Here is a 14,854-nt window from a genome sequence, read left to right as displayed (position 1 = left end):
GGAGAACTTGCAAACTCCGCACAGGCAGTACCCAGAATTGAACCCGGGTTCCTGGAACTGTGAGGCTGCGGTGCTAACCACTGCACCACTGTGCCGTCCTATAGCACAGAAGGGGGCCATTCAGCCCATCGAATCTATGATGGCTCATTGTAGAGCAATCTAGTCAGTTCCATTCCCCCGCTCTATCCCCATGACCCTACAAGTTTATTTCCCTCAAGCACCCATCCAATTTCCTTTTGAAATCATTGATCATCTCCACTTCCACCATCCTAATAGGCAACGAGTTGCAGGCCATTGCAACTCGCCGCGTAAAAAAGTTCTTCCTCACATCCCCCTGTATCTCTTGCCTAAAATCTTAAATCTGCATCCCCTAGACTATGTACCTTTAACTAATGGGAGCAGTTTTTTTTTCTCTATCTTATCTAAACCTTTCATAGTCTTGTATACCTCTGTCAGATCACCCCTCATTTTGCACCATTTTTTACTCAATACCTCTATTTAAGGATCCCACGATTCCACATGCTTTGCTAACTACTCTCTCAGTATATCCTGTCACCTTCAAGGTTGATGTACATGAACCCCCAGGTCTCTCTGTCCCTGAAAACTCTTTAGAACTGTGCCATTAAGTATATATTGCCTCTCCCTATTCCTTCTGCCAAAATGCATTACCTCACACATTTCTTTTATTTGTTCATGGGATATGGCCGTTGCTGACAAGGCCAGCATTTATTGCCCATCCCTAAATGCCCTTGAGAAGGTGGTGGTGAGCTGCCTTCTTGAACTGCTGCAATCCATGTGGGGTAGGTACACTCACGGTGATGTTAGCAAGGGAGTTCCAAGATTTTGACCCAGTGACAGTGAAGGAAAGGAGATATAGTTCCAAGTCAGGATGGTGTGTGACTTGGAGGGGAACTTGCATGTTGTGGTGCTCACCATGCATCTGCTGCTCTTGTCCTTCTAGTTGGTAGAGGCCACGGGTTTGGAAGGTGCTGTCTAAAGAGCCTTGGTGCGTTGCTGTAGTACATCTTGTAGATGGTACACACTGCTGCCACTGTGCGTTGGTGGTGGAGGGAGTGAATGTTTGTGGGTGGGGTGCCAATCAAATGGGCAGCTTTGTCCTGGATGGTGTCGAGTATCTTGAGTGTTGTTGGAGCTGCACCCATCCAGGCAAGTGGAGAGTAGTCCATCACACTTAAATTGTCCATCACTGTCTTAAATTCCATCTGCCACTTCTCTGCCAATTCTGCTAGCCTATCTATGTCCTGTGCAGTTGATTGCTATCATCCTCACTGTCTGCCACTCCTCCAAGTTTGGTATCATTGGCAAATTTTGAAAATGTTCTCTTTAGTTTAGTTTAGTTTAGAGATACAGCACTGAAACAGGCCCTTCGGCCCACCGAGTCTGTGCCGACCATCAACCACCCATTTATACTAATCCTACACTAATCCCATATTCCTACCACATCCCCACCTGTCCCTATATTTCCCTACCACCTACCTATACTAGGAGCAATTTTATAATGGTCAATTTACCTATCAACCAGCAAGTCTTTGGCATGTGGGAGGAAACCGGAGCACCCGGAGGAAACCCACGCAGACACAGGGAGAACTTGCAAACTCCACACAGGCAGTACCCAGAATCGAACCCGGGTCCCTGGAGCTGTGAGGCTGCGGTGCTAACCACTGCACCACCGTGCCGCCCAATATCTAAGTCATTTATATATATATATATATCAAAAAAGCATTGGTCCTATCACTGACCCTTGGGGAATACCACTGTCTACCACCCTCCAGTCTGAAGATTGAGGGATTTTTGTTAAGAAAGGGTACTAAGGAATATGGGACCAATGAAGTTACAATACAGCTCAGCCATGATCTAATTGGATGATGGAACAGGCTTGAAGGGCTGAATGGCCTCCTCCTGTTCCAATGTTATCAATTGAGAAAAGCTGAAACTTTATGAGTGCAATATTTATTTCTTAAAGAAAATTGATTCATCATCAGCCAAATAGAGCAGTTGCATCAATCAGTGACATGTCATAGCAACAAAATAAGAATGACTAAAAGGATCAGGTTAGTGCAATAACATTAGTTTTAGCATTGGGTTTTGTGACACTGATGTGGACTTCCACTATCATGCAGGTGATAGACCATGACAGTGAGATTTGGAAGCAGCTCGGTCATATTTTAGCCTCGATATATTTTTTCCCCACTGCATCCTTTATTTTAAGCTCTGATCACAATTTATGATGAAATGATCAACAAGCCATTAATCTCACGGTGAAGTGTTTTTGGTGTAAAATGGAGTACAGTGATTTGTTGGTATGACATGACTGCTTTAACATGCATGCTTGTTGTGTCGTCATCGTGATGTTAATGAATGGAAACTGCCCAGGAAGGAAATGACTTCTCAAAGAGCAGTGAATTCACTAGCTGATAGTATAACTCTATGTTCTCCAAATATTGAGCACTCAAACATATACCGGTGTATGCACTTTTACACCATCATTGCATAATAGCTCCCTGTAATGTCTTCTCCTTAGAGCTCTGTTGAAAATGACAGCTTAGAGACACATAACTTCATTATCCTCTCAAGTGAATGTGGGATTTTTCATCTCTGTATTGTATAGGGAGGGACAGAAGGATGTAAAGAAATAGACTGTACTTTATGTCGCTCCTTATCCAGTAAATTATAGGCACCAACAAAGGCCTTTAAAAAGCTTTGCTTCAGTGGTAACATTCTTGCCTCTAAGCAGAAGATTGTATGTTCAAACCCCACTCCAGAGATGAGCAGAGATTCTAGGCTGATATCTCACTACAGCTAGGGCTTTTCTCATTGGAGCGAAGAAGGATCATAGGTGACTTGATAGAGGGGTACAAGATGATGAGAGGCATAGATAGAGTGGATAGTCAGAGACTTTTTCCCAGGGTGGAAAGGGCTATCACCAGGGGGCATAATCTTAAGGTGATTGGAGGAAGGTTTCGGGGAGATGTCAGAGGTAGGTTCTTTACACAGAGAGTGGTGGGTGCGTGGAATGCACTGCCAGCGGTGGTAGTAGAAGCAGATACATTAGGGGCATTTAAGCGACTCTTGGATAGGTACATGGATGATAGTAGAATGAAGGGTAGGTAGTTACTTAGATCTTAGAGTAGGTTAAAGGTTCAGCACAACATCGTGGGCCGAAGAGCCTGTACTGTGCTGTACTGTTCTACGTTCTATGTTCTATTAGCACTGAGGGAGTGCTACACTGTCAAAGATGCTATCTTTCAGATGAGATGTTAAACTGAGGCCCTAGCTACCCTTTCAGGCAGACATAAACAATCCCGTGGCATTATTTGAAGCACAGGAAGGAAGTTCTGGGAATTCTGGGAAGATTGTATGGCTTAAATTAGAGATTGAATGACATCCTCAGATCCTCTGACACCTAACCCCACTTCACACGAGGACTAAGCTCAGTCATGTCTGCCCATTGCATTGCAATGGGAAATTAACAATAAATTAAAAATATTTAATTTGTGCAAACATCCTGACTATAAAAACTTGATTCTGTTGTCATGTTTTACAGTGTAAACCCCAATGTCCATACTCCCATTGAATATTTCCTTTTAAAAATTTGTCACACTATAATTACACCCTCCCACCAACAGTGACACTACAGTGTCTCAGCTTCATTTCTCCCGGCTCCTCAGTCAGTACTGCAGAGAAACTTAAATGTTCCTACCTACTTTACTTCTATGCTTACACAATTACCATAAATGTTGTTATTTAGCCATAAATGATGCAAAATCAAAGTGTTATATAAAACTGAAGGCAGAAGGTATGACCTTAATATGGGGAGGGAATTACAACCAATTTTAAACTGGGAAGATGATGGGTGGAGTATGTTCAGTTCCTCATTATGCTGTTGACACATTGCCTGCAAGAAACACATTCCCCGGTCAGCAGCTCACTAATCTGGAGGCGGGGTCAGAGGGGTGGTGGGGTTGTGGAAGATGGAAATCTGGGAATTTGAAAGGCCTGTGCCAGCACTTAAAAGGGGGGAGAGGGAATAGAAGCATCAGGAGTTAGAGGAAGTTCTGCTTCAGAACAGCAGCCTTTAAGACCCCAACCCTACAAGAAGTTGCAACAAAAATGCATTGGTTTTTGCCTTGCTGCAGCTGAGGTTCATTTTAACAGAAGCTGAAAATGGCCTCCTCTTGTACTTTGAAGCAGGAATTAGTGATAACCATGTTATGACCAAGGTGGGAGTAATGTACAGTTAATTCAGTCCCACTACTTCACAGTTCATAGCATATTAGTAAAGTTTCCCACCGACTGGAAAATAATACTGAAAAAAAAACAGGTTTGCACTTGCTGCTGTTCAATATTCAGTGTATTTACACCTAATCTGTACTAATACTTTGTCTTTCAACACACCATTAACATATTGTTTGCCTTTGCTCCATGACCTTTTGGTCAGCTATGTGGCCTGGTCAAATCTAGACATCCTTTGTTATCTCTTGCCCCACCTCCACCTCACTTGCTTATAACCTGTGACTTTTCTAATATTTGTCAGTTCCGAAGAAGGGTCACTGACCCGAAACGTTAACTTTGCTTCTGTTTCCACAGATGCTGCCAGACCTGCTGAGTGGTTCCAGCATTTCTTGTTTTTATTACCTTAAATATAGAATTTATTTCTACAAGAGAGGCAAGTATTCTTTTTCCAGGGAGAGGTATGTTCTCTGGTCTGCAAAAAACAGGTCCCAGCCAGTTTGTTCTGCCTCCTGCCTGTCCAGCTTACTGGTCTCCACAATGCAAAAGTGAAACCAAAACTTTTAAAACTAAGTCACGTGACCTGTCATTTCCCTTGCTGTTTTTTGAAACAATGTCTTGCAGTCTGTGCACTCAGTTCAAACACCAAGTTTCAGCATTCACTGTTCACAGAAAATCATTTTTCTCAGTTATTTAAAAACACACAGAATTCTAAGCTTTCAATAAAACAATAAAACTCTTGTGACAACAAAACATGTAGGCCAGACCAGGTAAGGATGGCAGATCTCCTTCCTTAAGATTCACTAATGTCCTTACCTGCTCTGGCCTACATGTGACTCCAGACCAACAGCAATGTGGTTAACTCTTAAAAAAGTGCCCTCTGAAGTGGCCTAGCAAGCCATTCAGTTTAAGGCAATTAGAGATGGGCAACAAATGCTGGCCTAGCCAGCACCGCCCACATCCCACAAACGAATAAAAAAAGACTGAGACAAAATGACTCTATGACTCTAAAATGGCACCAGGAAGCCATAACTATATCATTTGGCCCAATTAGCATATATTCATGAGTTCCTGCTTGTTTTCAGCAGGAACTCTGGTCACCTGTCTGCCCGAAAATCAAAATTGTTGAGAACCTGACAGTGAGTCCATGCTACCAGTGTGTGCATTTCTTTGGTTTCACTGTCGCCTTGTTTTGAAGTGTGAACAAAGAGGGAGGTCGGAACACAAAAATCGTTCCAGCAATCTCGACTCCGAAGAGCCTTGAGGCATCAAGCTGGTGTTATATTTAAAGACTTGCGCCATTAATTCCTTATCCATTGTATATTGATTTTCTGGAAAACAATCTGCACCTCAGTTCAATATTTCTATAACTCTTCAAGTGTTGAAGGCTTTTATCAACTAGGGAGTGAGTATTGACACCACTTTGTCAGCCAATGTGTTAGAGGTAGGGTAACACTTACAACTGACTTATAGAAAAAAGAATCTTTTAACCAGCAAACAAAGTCTATTTACACAGAGTCTCTATGAACTACAGCAAACAAATCTCTTGATGAAACTACAGCAGAGTCTCCTGATTAAAGTAGGATTATTTCTCTAGGAAAAAGACAATAAGTGGAGAATAGTTACATAATACAAATTATATGTGTAAAATCAATCCGAGTCACTAAGAGAATGGGGAATTTCCCAATCATCTCACTTCTGCCTGTCACTTGTGGTCTCACTTTATACACTATTTTACATAAGGATTGTTTCTATCACAATAAATTTGCAACACATTGCTAAAGAATTTTAAACAGTGGACACCATTTAGAATTGAAGAAATGTGCAAAAATGATGGAAATGTTTTCATCCGTGATATGCTCCCCCTGCTCCATGTGGGAAATCAGGCACACTTCCAGTGTCCCTGACGACCAGGTGTGCAGGAAGTGTATCTATCTGCAGCTACTGGCTACCCACATTACGGAACTGGAGCTGTGGTGGACTCACTGTGGAGCATCCGTGATGCTGAGGATGTCGTGGATAGCACGTTTAGTGAGGTGGTCACACCGCAGGTAATGGCTGCACAGGCAGAAAAGGGCTGGTGACCACCAGGCAGAGTAGTAGGCGCAGGCAGGTAGTGCAGGAGTCCCCTGTGGCCATCCCCCTCACTAACAGATATACTACTTTGGATACTGTTTGGGGGGATGGCCTCCCAGGGGAAAGCAGCAACAGCCATGTTCATGGCACCACGGATGGCTCTGCTGCACGCCAGGAGGGCAAAAAGACTGGGAGAGCCATACTGATAGGAGATTCAGTTGTAAGGGGAACAGATAGGTGTTTCTGTGGCTGCAAACGTGACTCCAGGATGGTATGTTGCCTCTCTGGTGCTCGGGTCAAAGATGTTTCAGAGCGGCTGCAGGACATTCTGAAGGGGGAGGGAGAACGGCCAGTTGTTGTGGTACATGTCAGTACTAACGACATAGGTAGAAAAAGGGATGAGGTCCTGCAACAAGAATTTAGGGAGTTAGGAGCTAAATTAAAAAGCAGGACCTCAAAGGTAGTAATCTCAGGATTACTTCCTGTGCCACGTGTTAGTGAGTATAGGAAAAGGAGACTAGACCAGATAAATGCGTGGCTGGGGAAATGGTGCAGGAGGGAGGGATTTAGAATTTGTATGGGTGGAGCTAAGAAACACCAAGGGGCAGATAAAGTTGGTGGGGTTGTATATAGACTCTCAAACAGCAGTGGTGATGTAGAGGATGGCATTAAACAGGAAATTAGAGACACATGCAATAAGTGTGCAGCTGTAATTATTGGTGAATTTGATCTACATATAGATTGGGCAAACCAAATTAGCAATAATACTGTGGCGGAGGAATTCCTGGAGTGCGTATGTGATGGTTTTTTTGGACCAATATGTTGTGGAACCAACTAGAGAACAGGCCATCCTAGACTGGGTATTGTGTAATGAGAAAGAATTAGTTAATAATCTTGTTGTGCAGGGTCCCTTGGGGAACAGTAACCATAATCTGATAGAATTCTTCATTAAGATGGAGAGTGAGAGAGTTGATTCCGAGACTAGGGTCCTAAATCTAAATAAAGGAAACTATGAAAGTATGAGGTGCGAGTTGGCTACGATAGATTGGGGAATGTTACTTAAAGGGTTGACAGTGGATAAGCAGTTGCTAGCATTTAAAAAGCGCATGGATAAATTACAACAATTGTTAATTCCTGTCTGGCACAAAAATAAAACAGGAAGGGTGGCTCAACTGTGGCATACAAAAGAAATTAGGGATACTATTGGATCCAAGGAGGAGAAATATAAAATGACCAGAACAAGCAGCAAACCTGAGGATTGGGAGCAGTTTAGAATTCAGCAACGGAGGACAAAGGGATTGATTAAAAAGGAGAAAATAGAGTATGAGAGTAAGCTTGCAGAGAACTGACTGTAAAAGCTTCTATAGATATATGAAGAGAAAAAGACTAGTGAAGACAAATGTGGCTCCCTTACAATCAGAAACGGGGGAATTTATAATGGTGAACAAAGAAATGGCTGACCAATTAAATACATACTTTGGTTCTGTCTTCACAAAGGAGGACACAAATTACCTCCCAGAAATGTTGGGGAACATAGGGTCTTGTCAGAAGAAGGAACTGTATGAAATCAGTATTAGTAGGGAAATGGTGTTAGGGAAATTGACGGGATTGAAGGCCGATAAATCCCCAGGGCCTGATAATCTACATCCCAGAGTACTTAAGGAAGTAGTGCTGGAAATAGTAGATGCATTGCTGGTCATTTTTCAAAATTCAATAGCCTCTGGAACAGTTCCATCTGGTTGGAGGGTAGCTAATGTAACCCCACTATTTAAAAAAGGAGGTAGAGAAAAAACAGGGAATTATAGACCGGTTAGCCTGATGTCAGTAGTGGGGAAAATGCTAGAGTCCATTATAAAAGATGTAGTAGCAGAGCACTTGGAAAACAATGACAGGATTGGACAAAGTAAACATGGATTTACGAAAGGGAAATCATGCTTGACAAACCTATTGGAACTTTTTGAGGATGTAACTAGTAAAATAGATAAGGGAGAACCAGTGGATGTGGTGTATTTGGACTTTCAGAAAGCTTTTGATAAGGTCCCACATAAGAGATTAGCGTGCAAAATTAAAGCACATGAGATTGGGGGTAAGGTACTTACATGGCTAGAGAACTGGTTGGCAGACAGGAACAAAGAGTAGGAATAAATGGGTCTTTTTCCAAGTGGCAGACAGTGACTAGTGGGGTACTGTAGTGATCAGTGCTAGGACCCCAGCTATTCACAATATATATTAATGATATAGATGAGGGAATTAAATGTAATAAATACAAGTTTGCAGATGACACAAAGTTGGGTGCGAGTGTGAGCTTTGAGGAGGATGCAGAGAAACTCCAGTGTGATTTGGACAGGTTGAGTGAGTGGGCAAATACATGGCAGATGCAGTGTAATGTGGATAAATGTGAGGTTATCCAATTTGGTGGCAAAAACAGAAAGACAGTTTATTATCTGAACAGCGATAGATTGGGAAAGGGGGAGGTGTAGCAAGACCTGTGTGTCCTTGTGCCCCAGTCGCTGAAAGTAAGCGTGCAGGTGCAGCAGGCAGTTAAGAAGGCAAATGGTATGTTGGCCTTCATAGCGAGAGGATTCAAGTACAGGAGCAAGGATGTCTTGCTGCAATTATACAAGGCCTTGGTGAGACCACATCTGGAGTATTGAGTGCAGTTTTGGTCTCCTTATCTGAGGTAGGATGTTCTTGCTGTGGAGGGAGTGAAGCAAAGGTTCACCAGACTGATTTCTGGGATGGCAGAACTGACGTATGAAGAGAGATTGGGTCGATTAGGCTTGTATTCGCTAGAGTTTAGAAGAATGCGAGGGGATTTCATAGAAACCTACAAAATTCTAACAGGATTGGACAGACTAGATGCAGGAAGGATGTTCCCGATGGCGGGGAAGTCCAGGACTGGGGTCACAGTTTAAGGATAAGGGGTAAGCCATTTAGGACTGAGATGAGGAGAGATTTCTTCACCCAGAGAGTGGTGAAGCTGTGGAATTCTCTACCACGGAAAGCAGTTGAGGCCAAATCACTAAATATATTCAAGCAAGAGTTAGGTATAGTTCTTAGGGCTAAAGGGATTAAGGGATACGGGGAGAAAGCGGGAACAGGGTACTGAGTTTGGATGATCAGCCATGATCATATTGAATGGCGGAGCAGGCTCGAAGGGCTGAATAGCCTACTCCTGCTCCTATTTTTTTTTCTGTCTATTGCAGAGCAAGAAAATGCTGAAAATTGGAGAAGGGCAGTCAGCATCTGAAGACAGACAAGATGTTTAACTAGGGCCAAATCTGCAATCAGACATGCTCAGTTAGGAAATCAGGGTTCCAATCTTCAAGCATGGCTTCCCAGAATTGACTGTAATTTGTGGGGTGTAAAACTTTCATCAAAATTGGAATATGGAATATAACACCTAGTGTATGATGGAACAAAACAAAAGGAAGGGATAGACATAATGAAGAACTACAGATTAAAACTTTATGCAAACTACTGTCCTAAAGAGGCAGGGAATGGGTTAAAGTAAGACTAGCTCTGTGCACTGATTAAACAAAGTGGAATATTTCCCATTCTTTAAAAATGCTATCAGAGTGAGCTTTACTCAGTGTGATTCGAAAACACTTCCTGCACGACCTCAAAATAATTCAGCAGTCACTTTGAAGGAATGATGCCCATGTTTAAAAGGCACCATAATCTTTAAACATTCTTCTCAGGATAGAAGGAAATAAATAAACCATTTTACTTGCAGGTCATATTCATTTGAAGAGTCAGATAGACGTGTTTTCTAAGTGCAATTCTTCTCTCTTCCAGAGTTGAAGAAACAGAAAATATACATTTACATTTCAAAACAAAATAAATCAATGTTCATCTCAGGTGGGACTTTCAATTGATAGAGTCATGTACATTTTGATGGAAAACTAGTTGCAGAGGATGTTCAAAAACTAAGGTGATTAAGTAATTAATTGCATTAGCTTGAATCTAAAATATGAAATCCTCACATTATATAGTTAGGTTGGACATCTGAGGTCTGTAAATGGGATTGTGTTGATGAAAATAAATGTTGTTATTCTTGACATAAAATAATTTAGTAAGAACACAAGGCTGCATTAACAATCATTAGCACAAGGTTTCCTCGTCCCTTTTGTCAGCTTGATATCCAGCGGTAGAGTTTCTGCTTTGGGTTCAATTACTAAAGATGACTTAAAGTGAAATGATACTGAATCACATAATAGCTTCATTGGTGTACAGTAGCCAGTTTCTCATAAAATTAAACATTTTTTGATCTGAAAAAAAACTTTTACAATGCACCTACTGGTGCCTCTACATCTAAGATAATGTGTACAATTTGAGAAGCCCCCTCAAACCAGCCAAATTAACAGAATCATACATTTTCACCAGGAGATATGGTCAGATTTGTGAGCAGGGCTTTATTTAGGTGAATTACATCTTGACCCAGGGTAATAGATCACAGAACATTTCAGAGTAAGTGGTTTGGGGCATAACTCACCGATGTTTAAAATTCTTTGGGCCAGAATTTTGCATCCACAGCAAGAGCTGGTTGGAGGCAGGGGGGTGGTTGGTAAAATTGAGTGGGAGGCAGGGGGTGCCATTCCTGTTGCCTTTTCGCCACTGCTGCAATTTTATGAGGGGTGGTGGCGGTGAGAAATGGCCCACTTGAGGCCAATTAAGACCCTTGAGTGGCCAATTAACTGCCAGTTAAGGGCCTCCTCCCATTGGCGCTGGTATTTTACCAGCGGCGGGTGGGCAGCTCAGGACCCCCAAGTGGCTGCCCAGTAAAACCTGGCGACTTCCTTGCGAGCTGGGGGAGGGAGCCTCCTGATCACACTACATTTCCCTCCACCCCAATCAACACCCCCTTGCCTTGCTGGGGCCCGGTTGATTGTCACCAGGGAAGCTCAAAACTCCACTTACCTTTATCGGCGCTGGCATCCACGATCCTCCTGAAGCTGGGTGCAATCCGCTTCCAGTGGCACTGCTGTGACTGAGGAGCTGCCAATGCCCTGTATGGATAATGTGGGGGGAGCAGCCGGCATCTCCTGGAGGCAGGACGTCCTGCCTCAGAGGGGCAGAAGTCCCGCCCGAGGCCAATTAAGGGCCTGGGCCACGTACAAAGAACAAAGAACAAAGAAAATTACAGCACAGGAACAGGCCCGTCGGCCCTCCAAGCCTGCGCCGATCCAGATCCTCTATCTAAACATGTCGCCTATTTTCTAAGGGTCTGTATCTCTTTGCTTCCTGCCCATTCATGTATCTGTCTAGATACATCTTAAAAGACGCTATCGTGTTCGCATCTACCACCTCCGCTGGCAACGCGTTCCAGGCACCCACCACCCTCTGCGTAAAGAACTTTCCACGGATATCTCACTTAAACATTTCCCCTCTCACTTTGAACTCGTGACCCCTTGTAATTGAATCCCCCACTCTGGGAAAAAGCATCTAGCTATCCACCCTGTCTATACCTCTCATGATTTTGTACACCTCATTCAGGTCCCCCCTCAACCTCCGTCTTTCTAATGAAAATAATCCGAATCTACTCAACCTTTCTTCATAGCTAGCGCCCTCCATACCAGGCAACATCCTGGTGAACCTCCTCTGCACCCTCTCCAAAGCATCCACATCCTTTTGGTAATGTGGCGACCAGAACTGCACGCAGTATTCCAAATGTGGCCGAACCAAAGTCTTAAACAACTGTAACATGACCTGCCAACCCTTGTACTCAATACCCCGTCCGATGAAGGAAAGCATGCCGTATGCCTTCTTGACAACTCTATTGACCTGCGTTGCCACCTTCAGGGAACAATGGACCTGAACACCCAAATCTCTCTGCACATCAATTTTCCCCAGGACTTTTCCATTTACTGTATAGTTCACTTTGAATTGTTTCAAAATGCATCACCTCGCATTTGCCCTGATTGAACTCCATCTGCCATTTCTCTGCCCAACTCTCCAATCTATCTATATTCTGCTGTATTCTCTGACAGTCCCCTTCACTATCTGCTACTCCACCAATCTTAGTGTCGTCTGCAAACTTGCTAATCAGACCACCTATACTTTCCTCCAAATCATTTATGTATATCACAAACAACAGTGGTCCCAGCACGGATCCCTGTGGAACACCACTGGTCACACATCTCCATTTTGAGAAACTCCCTTCCACTGCTACTCTCTGTCTCCTGTTGCCCAGCCAGTTCTTTATCCATCTAGCTAGTACACCCTGGACTCCCTGCGACTTCACTTTCTCCATCAGCCTACCGTGGGGAACCTTATCAAACGCCATACTGAAGTCCATGTATATGACATCTACAGCCCTTCCCTCATCAATCAACTTTGTCACTTCCTCAAAGAATTCTATTAAGTTGGTAAGACATGACCTTCCCTGCACAAAACCATGTTGCCTATCGCTGATAAGCCCATTTTCTTCCAAATGGGAATAGATCCTATCCCTCAGTATCTTCTCCAGCAGCTTGCCTACCACTGACGTCAGGCTCACCGGTCTATAATTACCTGGATTATCCCTGCTACCCTTCTTAAACAAGGGGACAACATTAGCAATTCTCCAGTCCTCCGGGACCTCACCCGTGTTTAAGGATGCTGCAAAGATATCTGTTAAGGCCCCAGCTATTTCCTCTCTTGCTTCCCACAGTAACCTGGGATAGATCCCATCCGGACCTGGGGACTTGTCCACCTTAATGCCTTTTAGAATACCCAACACTTCCTCCCTCCTTATGCCGACTTGACCTAGAGTAATCAAACATCTGTCCCTAACCTCAACATCCGTCATGTCCCTCTCCTCGGTGAATACCGATGCAAAGTACTCGTTGAGAATCTCACCCATTTTCTCTGACTCCACACATAACTTTCCTCCTTTGTCCTTGAGTGGGCCAGTCCTTTCTCTGGTTACCCTCTTGCTCCTTATATATGAATAAAAGGCTTTGGGATTTTCCTTAACCCTGTGTGGCTCCCAGACCCAGCAGAGGCGGGCACGCACCCAACTTTTAAGCCAGTGAGCAGGGCAGCCTCACAGCTCCAGCTGTGCGGAGTTTGCAAGTTCTCCCTGTGACCGCGTGGGTTTTCGCCGGGTGCTCCGGTTTCCTCCCACAGCCAAAGACTTGCAGGCGATAGGTAAATTGGCCGTTGTAAATTGCCCCTAGTGTAGGTAGGTGGTAGGGAATATGGGTTATTGTAGGGTTAGTATAAATGGGTGGTTGTTGGTCGGCACAGACTTGGTGGGACGAAGGGCCTGTTTCAGTGCTGTATCTCTAAAATAAAAAAAAATAAAAAACCTAAAATCCTGCCCCTGATCATTTGCATTGATTCGGCGAGTTCTGCCTGGATTGTGCTGGAATCTTGGTGCAAAGCGAACAGAAATAAGCAGAACCTTTGTCTCCAACAACCACCCTGCCAACCACTCCCAATCCACCCCAGTGTTTTTCAATTCAAAATTAAAATGTACAGCCTATAAATGCTGTGTGGTAAATGGATGGGCATATCATAAAAATCTAGACACATTTGATCCAAAAGAGTTCATCCCCAAAAGAATTCTGTTGAACATATAATTGGTTGTTCAGCATTGTTCTTTTCCTGAATGCTACTCTCATTAAAGTGAAGGAAATTTATGTGAGGAAATAGAAGATGTTCCAAATTCAGACACCCAATATCATGTACTCTCAGGTTGGTAATCATAATAGGGTACTGCAAAGGCTCTGGAGGGGAGATTAGCAGAAATGTATTCGCTCAGAGAGTTGTTGGAATCTGGAACACTCTGACCTGAGAAGGTGGTGGTGGCTGATTCCACAAATTCTTTCAGAAAGGGAGTTGGACAGGAACTTGAGGAACTTGAGCAACTTACAGGGTTATGGTCAAAAGATAGGGCATGGGACGAAGCATGAACACTCTTTCAAAGGGACAGCACAGAAGCAATGGGCCGAATGATCTCCTTCGGTGCAGTACTGGAACAGCTTGGCTAGGGGTGCGGCAAGTTCTGGAGCACAGGTCTTCAGTAATATTGCCGGAATATTGACAGGGCCCATAGCTTTTGCAGTATCCAGTGCCTTCAGTCGTTTATTGATATCACGCGGAGTGAATTGAATTGGCTGAAGTCTGGCATCTGTGATGATGGGGACTTCAGGAGGCGGCCCAGATGGATCATCAACTCGGTACTTCTGGCTGAAGATTGTTGCAAATGCTTCAGCCTTATCTTTCGCACTGATGTGCTGGGCTTCCCCATCATTGAGGATGGGGATATTTGTGGAGCCATCTCCTCCAGTTAGTTGTTTAATTGTGCACCACCATTCACGGCTGGATGTGGCAGGACTGCAGAGCTTAGATCTGATCTGTTGGTTATGGGATCACTTAGCTCTGCCTATCACATGCTGCTTACGCAGTTTGGCACACAGATAGTCCTGTGTTGTAGCTTCACCAGGTTGACACCTCATTTTGAGGTATGCCTTGTGCTGCTCCTGGCATGCCCTCCTACACTCTTCATTGAACCAGGGTTGGTCTCCTGGCTTGATGGTAA

Source organism: Heterodontus francisci, chromosome 12, assembly GCF_036365525.1.
Source record: "Heterodontus francisci isolate sHetFra1 chromosome 12, sHetFra1.hap1, whole genome shotgun sequence".
NCBI classification, from domain to species: domain Eukaryota; kingdom Metazoa; phylum Chordata; class Chondrichthyes; order Heterodontiformes; family Heterodontidae; genus Heterodontus; species Heterodontus francisci.
This window is presented reverse-complemented; position numbering follows the sequence as displayed.